The following is a 6,264-nucleotide window of genomic DNA, read 5'->3' as shown; positions in this document are numbered from 1 at the left end:
TGGCGTCTGCTGGGCCCGTGTCCACCAACGCGTTTCGGATCCCTCTCTGGATCCTTTATCAAGGTGTATGACTCCATTAACAAAAGGACCTATATTTATACCCAAAAGTGTCCAATGAATAGTGTCTGTTTTTCCCGCGAATCTGCGGGTGTAAGTGAAGTCTATTTCCGGGTGTAGATGAGCCGGAAGGACGTCCGCGTCACTTCCGGTTCCGGCAGAGTCCTTGCGTTTTGTAAACATTAGGAAAGGAACTATTGGGATGGAATGGGTGCTGCGTATCTTCCGGTTCCGGCTCCCATTCAGCCGGGTGTAAGTGAAGCCAACTGCTGGGTGTACATGGCGTCTATATTAATTCCGGTTTCGGATGCACCCATTCCATGTTAGAGATCAGTATCCATAGTTCCGATCACGTGACTTGTGCCGTTGTGGGCAAAATCTTTGCCCTTACATCAGTTCTTTAATGTCCATTTTATTTTGTAATAAGAATCCAGCTTATCTATGAATAAATAAGTAAAAGTTCACAAATATATCAATAGCAGCACAAAAGGTAAGAATATCAGATAGCAGCATTATATGGATATACATACATACATAAAAGGATAAAACAGAAGATCTGGAAGCATCATAAAAACATCATAAAAAACATCTTAGCTCAAAATCTGCATTTATTCCATTAGGTTTGAGCGTATTAAAATTGTAGACCATTTGCATCTCAGTTCTTGCTAGCTGAGTGCTTAGATCCCTTCTTCTGCTATTACCTTCCACATATTTAATCCCCATAAATAATTTAATATGACTTATAGAACACGCATGGGCAGATTTAAAATTTTGTGACAGGGAGTGTGTTTCCACACCCTTCTCAATGTTCCGAATATGTTCTCCCATGCGTGTTTTAAGAGGACGTGAGGTCCTACCAATATAATATTTTTCACATGAGCATCCAATGAGATAAATCACATTTTTAACATTACAGGTGATAAATTCCTCAATTTTGTGTTCCTTGCCATTGATATCAATAGTTTCCACCTTTTTCTCCCCCTTGATGTTAATGCATGCTTTACAAGACCCGCACCTATGAAAGCCTCTTGTTCTAATTCCCCTTCTCAAGGTGTTACTGGGGTGCATACTGCGGGTCAATTTATTAGCCAGATTGGGTGCTTTTCTGTAAATAAATGAGGGGTTCATTGGTATAGCATTTCCAATGATGGGATCTTTCTTTAGGAGATGCCAATGTTTCTTTATGGAATACTCTATTTTCTTGTGTTGACTATTGTAATTAGTGATGAAAGCCCATTTTTTATCATCATTTTTCTCTATCAACGGATTTTTGTTGTTTAGCATGTCAACCCTTTCTATGGCATCTACTTTTCTCATTTCAATTTCTACGTTATCCTTACTGTACCCACTTTCCACAAATTTTTCCGCCATATTTTGCACTTGTTCTTTATAGGTTCTTTCGTCTGTGCAATTGCGTTTTAAACGCTTAAATTGTCCTTGGGGAATACAGTTAAGCCAATTTTTGTGGTGGCAGCTGTCCAAATGGATATAACTTTGTGAGTCCGTGGGTTTGTTAAATGTTTTAGTTTTTAAAATCCCTCCTTCCTCATAAATAGTAATGTCTAAAAAATCCACCGACACATTACTTATGTTAAAACTGAACTCAATATTAAAAGGGTTATTGTTTAAAAACGTACAAAAATCATCTAAAATGGCACGATTTCCTTTCCATAAAAACAAGACATCATCTATGTAGCGGGTCCAGGACACCAGGTTCGCTCCAAATGGGCTATCTGTCTATATATAATCAAACTCCCATTGCCCCATGAATAAATTAGCGTAGCTTGGAGCGAACCTGGTGCCCAATGCAGTCTCGACCCGCTGTAGATAATAGTCTCCCTTAAACATAAAATAATTATTATTGAGAATAAAGTTGACTCCTTTCACTAAAAATTCTTGCAGGGTCTAAAGTGCTGTTTCTTAGTGCATTGGTGACGGCATCTATTCCATGTTGATGGTTAATAACGGTATAGAGGGATTTTACATCCGCCATTACTAAAAAATACCCTTCTTTCCATTCATAATGAGGGATTTTCTGAAGTAGAGCCTTTGTGTCTTTTAAATGAGACTTATTTAAAAGAACCAGGGGTTGTAAAAAGAAATCTATAAATTCAGATAAATTGGCCGTCACTGACTCTATTCCAGATACAATCGGACGCCCCGGTGGTTCCAGGGGGTCCTTATGTATCTTAGGTATTTTGTCTGCAGTTTACTTATATTTGTAGGTTGTTCCCTAAAATCACTTGTTACACAACTGGGATAAGTATTATTCAACACTTAGATGAATACAAGACCTGCTTCAATAAATAAGTTTACTCCTCTCTTGACCGCCGATTTCTCTGGAACCAAACGGCCCAGTTTCATGGGACCAAAATCATTCGAAGCCTACATGTAAATTGGTCAGTTGGTTCCGAAGATATAGCTGTTTTTTTTAATGGGGCGGGGGTGGTTTTCTTTCCCCCTCACACCAGAAAATGCAGGGACTAGGCTTGTGTAAAAGGGGCCAGTCCGGGAAAGTCCCTGCATGATCCTGGGACCATATGCATTTTCTGGTGTGAAAGGGGTATTATTTAAAATAGCATTGCTCTGAATACAGCTGGGCAGCCCCCTGCTCTCTGCCTGGCTGTCAATGGCTGTCATTTCTGCCCGGTGGCGGCTGTCCGCCAGTTACCACGAGCATGTATTCCCCTTTGGCAATGAGCCTGTAATCCCACATGTCAACGAGCATAGAACCCCTGGCAATGAACATGGAACCCCTGGCAATGAACATGGAACCCCTGGCAATGAACATGCAGGTAAGCAACACTTATGTAGCATCAATTTTAATAGGCATTATGGTGTTTGGCATAATACGTAATGGAGATTATGGTGTGTGTCTTAATTTGTAATGGGCATTATGGTGTAAATTTTGTGCGCCAATGCCCCTATTTATGAAGCATATTGTGTATTATTGCTCAATCTGTTTGATATAGTGCAGGCCTGTCCAAACTATGGCCCTCCAGCTGTTGTGAAACTACAAGTCCCATCATGCATTGCCACAGTTTTGCTTTTAGGGAATGCTAAAACTATGTCAAGGCATGCTGGGATGTGTAGTTTTACAACAGCTGGAGGGCCACTTTTGGGATATGCCTGGTGTAGTGTGTATTTTGGCTCAATCCATGTGGCACAATGTGAATTTTGCCTTAATCTGTGTGGCATAACGTGAATTGTGACTCAATCTGTGTGCCATAGTGTGAATTTTGGCTCACTCTGTGTGAATTTTGGCTCATTCCATGTGGCATAATGTAATAGAGGCAAGTACAGTATAAGGGGGTTACAATTGTGTTGCATGATTTGTATAAGGGGTAAGGGGTATATGGTGTGGTAAACTTAGGTGACTACATAAAAGGTGCTGAAATGTTGTTTACCAAGTTTCGGCTTTCAGTATTTTTTTGATGACTGCAGTGCCGCCTCACCCCGCAAGTATCTTAGGACCTTTGGAGTGCACCCACCAATATATCTCCCTGCATTTTTCTTATGCCATCCCCTGCCTTTTCCAGGCACATATAATTAGTTGAAAGTATTTACACAAATACAGACACACCCATGAGCAGACCACCCAAACAGAACACTGGTCATGCCACCCACATTATTAGGTGCTGGCCACAACCCCTATTATGACACATAATAGGCCCTTGCTCATTCAGCTCCAGGCCCATTTAGACCTTAACTGGAAAGAGAGGCCTTGCGGTAAGATGCAAGAAAAGAATGATTAAGTCTTACCTGGGGCACACTTTAAATTGATGTGTTTTGTATTATTATAATACTTTTAAAACATAACTTTTAATTTGTTTTATTTTTAAAAGGAGGGGTGACGTTTGTCACTATTTTGGGAATATACGTTATAGTGGTTTCGATATCCCAAATGTGCTTTCTGCAATTCTTGATTAGGATGCAGGTATGTGTTATTCACATATAGTTATTTGTACCTTTAACTTTAGGATGCAACTGTGATGTTATACTTTATTATACACAGAAATAATTATTCTCCATTAGCGAAGATTTTGTTACGATATACCAGATGTTCACAGAAAGAAGCCCTTAGAGGTTTTTTCTTAATTTATGTATTAAATACAGAGGAATGGGCTGTGGGATGAGAAGCTCTCTATGTGGTCACACACTTCTTTGGCTTTTCGTGCAAAGTCTCTGACTTCCACCTCTCCGCCCTCCTTGTAATCTATCAGACTGGTGTCCACCGCCCGGTCATAGTAGTAGGAAAAGGCATAGAACTGGCTATCTCGAATCTCATCAACTTGGTGAAGTTTTCCCTGTACGACGGGCAAAACCTCTGTGTAACAGGCATTGAATCCAGAGAGACCATCAGCAGATCCTCCGTATCTATAAGTGACCCCAGCAAACGTCCACTCAGCATCCAGAGCCAGGGGAAAGCAGTGGCTGCGGAGAACCTCTGTCTGTTGGGCTGCAGAGGCTCCAAGAACTGCCAGGCGAGCTGCCTTCAGACCGAGGCCCAGATAACTGTGAGTGTATAAGCGATAGGTGCTGTTAAACAGCTCAAAGGAAGCCAGAAAGTCCTTTGGTGTCTGTTCCAATGTCACCTTGGACATTGGCAGAAAGGTGATCTGCGTGGATCCTCCACCCAAATCCAGGGTCCCCACACTGCGATCTCCATGTAAGCGACCTGTTAAGAAGTTAACTGTGGTGCAGGCTAAGATCCCTTCATCTGTCCCATCCATGATGCTGACACTGTTTTCTGGGACCAGGAAAGGCGATGAATGGAAGACTTTCCTCACCTCTTAGAGCAGAGCTTCAGCCTGGTGTTCCAGGAGCAGTCTGAGCCCAGACCTTAATCTGGCTCTGGCTACTCCCGTGTCTCCGGAAGTGCGTCACCAGGCTTCCTCCCGGTGGTCTCATGGAGCGCACTGTGTACAGTAAATCTGAGATCTCAGCCAATCAGCAGCCACCCAGTCTTTTGAACCAGGGTAGCAGCGAGCGATGGTAAAATATAAAAAAATCCTGTTCAAAAGACTGGCCATCTGGCAGCAGATTAGCTGAGCTCTCAGTCAGTCAGCGGCCGCCCAGTCTTTTGAATAGGATTTTTTTTATTCTCCCGCTTCTCACCGCTACCCCGGACCCTGATTTCCAGTCCCCGTCTGCCTCTCCTGCGGATACCCTGCCTGCAGCTCCCCCGGGTTATTACATGTGATAAATCCCATCCAATTTATCACATGTAAAAAATGGCACTTCAAGTGCCAAATCTTACCAAGCTCTCTCGGGGACCTTCCGGGGGAACTCAGGGGAAGTCAGGGCCGACTTGTCCTTAGGACAAGTCAGCCTAATGTATGGTGGCCTTAAGTGCCAGATATCCCAGGGACACCTCAGAGGCCCATGCCTTGATGGATCAGAACTCTGTTCTGGAAGCATGTAGTGACCAAAAAATGACAATTTTTTTAATTAAAATTAAACATTGACAGCTATATAGAAAGGAAGTTGACTGCATGCATCATTATAGATGACAGATTGCTTGAAGTATTGTGAGTACCGCAATACTACCATATATCTGCCTTACCTACTGATTGAGGCATACCGCAGAGAATTGACCGTGAGTGCCAGTCACTTTTGCATATTTTGGTAAGAGTGGCAATTTCAGTAAGAGAAGAATGGTAGTGCTCTGTACTGCATAAAATGGCCAAGAGTTGTGCTGCAATAGGTATGCTCTCATGGAAGGTTCTAGACCAGGAGATCAACACAGCTAATCCTTCACATATGTCCCTTTCCCAACCTCTCCTTAATGTTCCTCTTTCACCTGCTTCCATGTGTAATAAAGGCAAGAGTTTCCTAAGAGTGCCTCTTCCCCCTGCCTCCCCAAGCATGCTTCTGACTCACTGCCCTTGAGTTTCTCTGCCTCCTTCCTCCACATGTGCACCTACTATCTCCCTTCCCAAATGTTCCTCTGCCCCTTGCCTCAACAAGCACACCTCTGACCCCCCCTTCCCATGAGTGCCATTGCCTCCTGCCTCTCCATATGCATTTATCATCCCACTGCCTCCTGCCTAACCAAGTAAGCCTCTGCCCTCCTTCCCATGAATGCTTCTGCCTTCCATGTGAACCTATCATCTCCCCTCATGTACCTCTACCTCCTGCCTGACCAAGCATGGCTCTCCCTTCTACCTCCCTGTGTGCACCTATCATCTCCCCTTCTCATATGTA

At 43.0% G+C, this 6,264-nt stretch overlaps 1 pseudogene; it reads right to left on the bottom strand.

The window, feature by feature from the left end:
- Window positions 1-4,163: 4,163 nt before the first annotated feature.
- LOC146062872 (ectonucleoside triphosphate diphosphohydrolase 5 pseudogene) lies at window positions 4,164-4,891 on the bottom strand (annotated as a pseudogene).
- Window positions 4,892-6,264: the final 1,373 nt, after the last annotated feature.

Source organism: Crinia signifera, chromosome 3 (assembly GCF_055691185.1).
Source record: "Crinia signifera chromosome 3, ASM5569118v1, whole genome shotgun sequence".
Classification (NCBI taxonomy): Eukaryota; Metazoa; Chordata; class Amphibia; order Anura; family Myobatrachidae; genus Crinia; species Crinia signifera.
The sequence above is the reverse complement of the archived record's forward strand: the minus strand, read 5'-3'. Positions and strand labels throughout refer to the sequence as shown.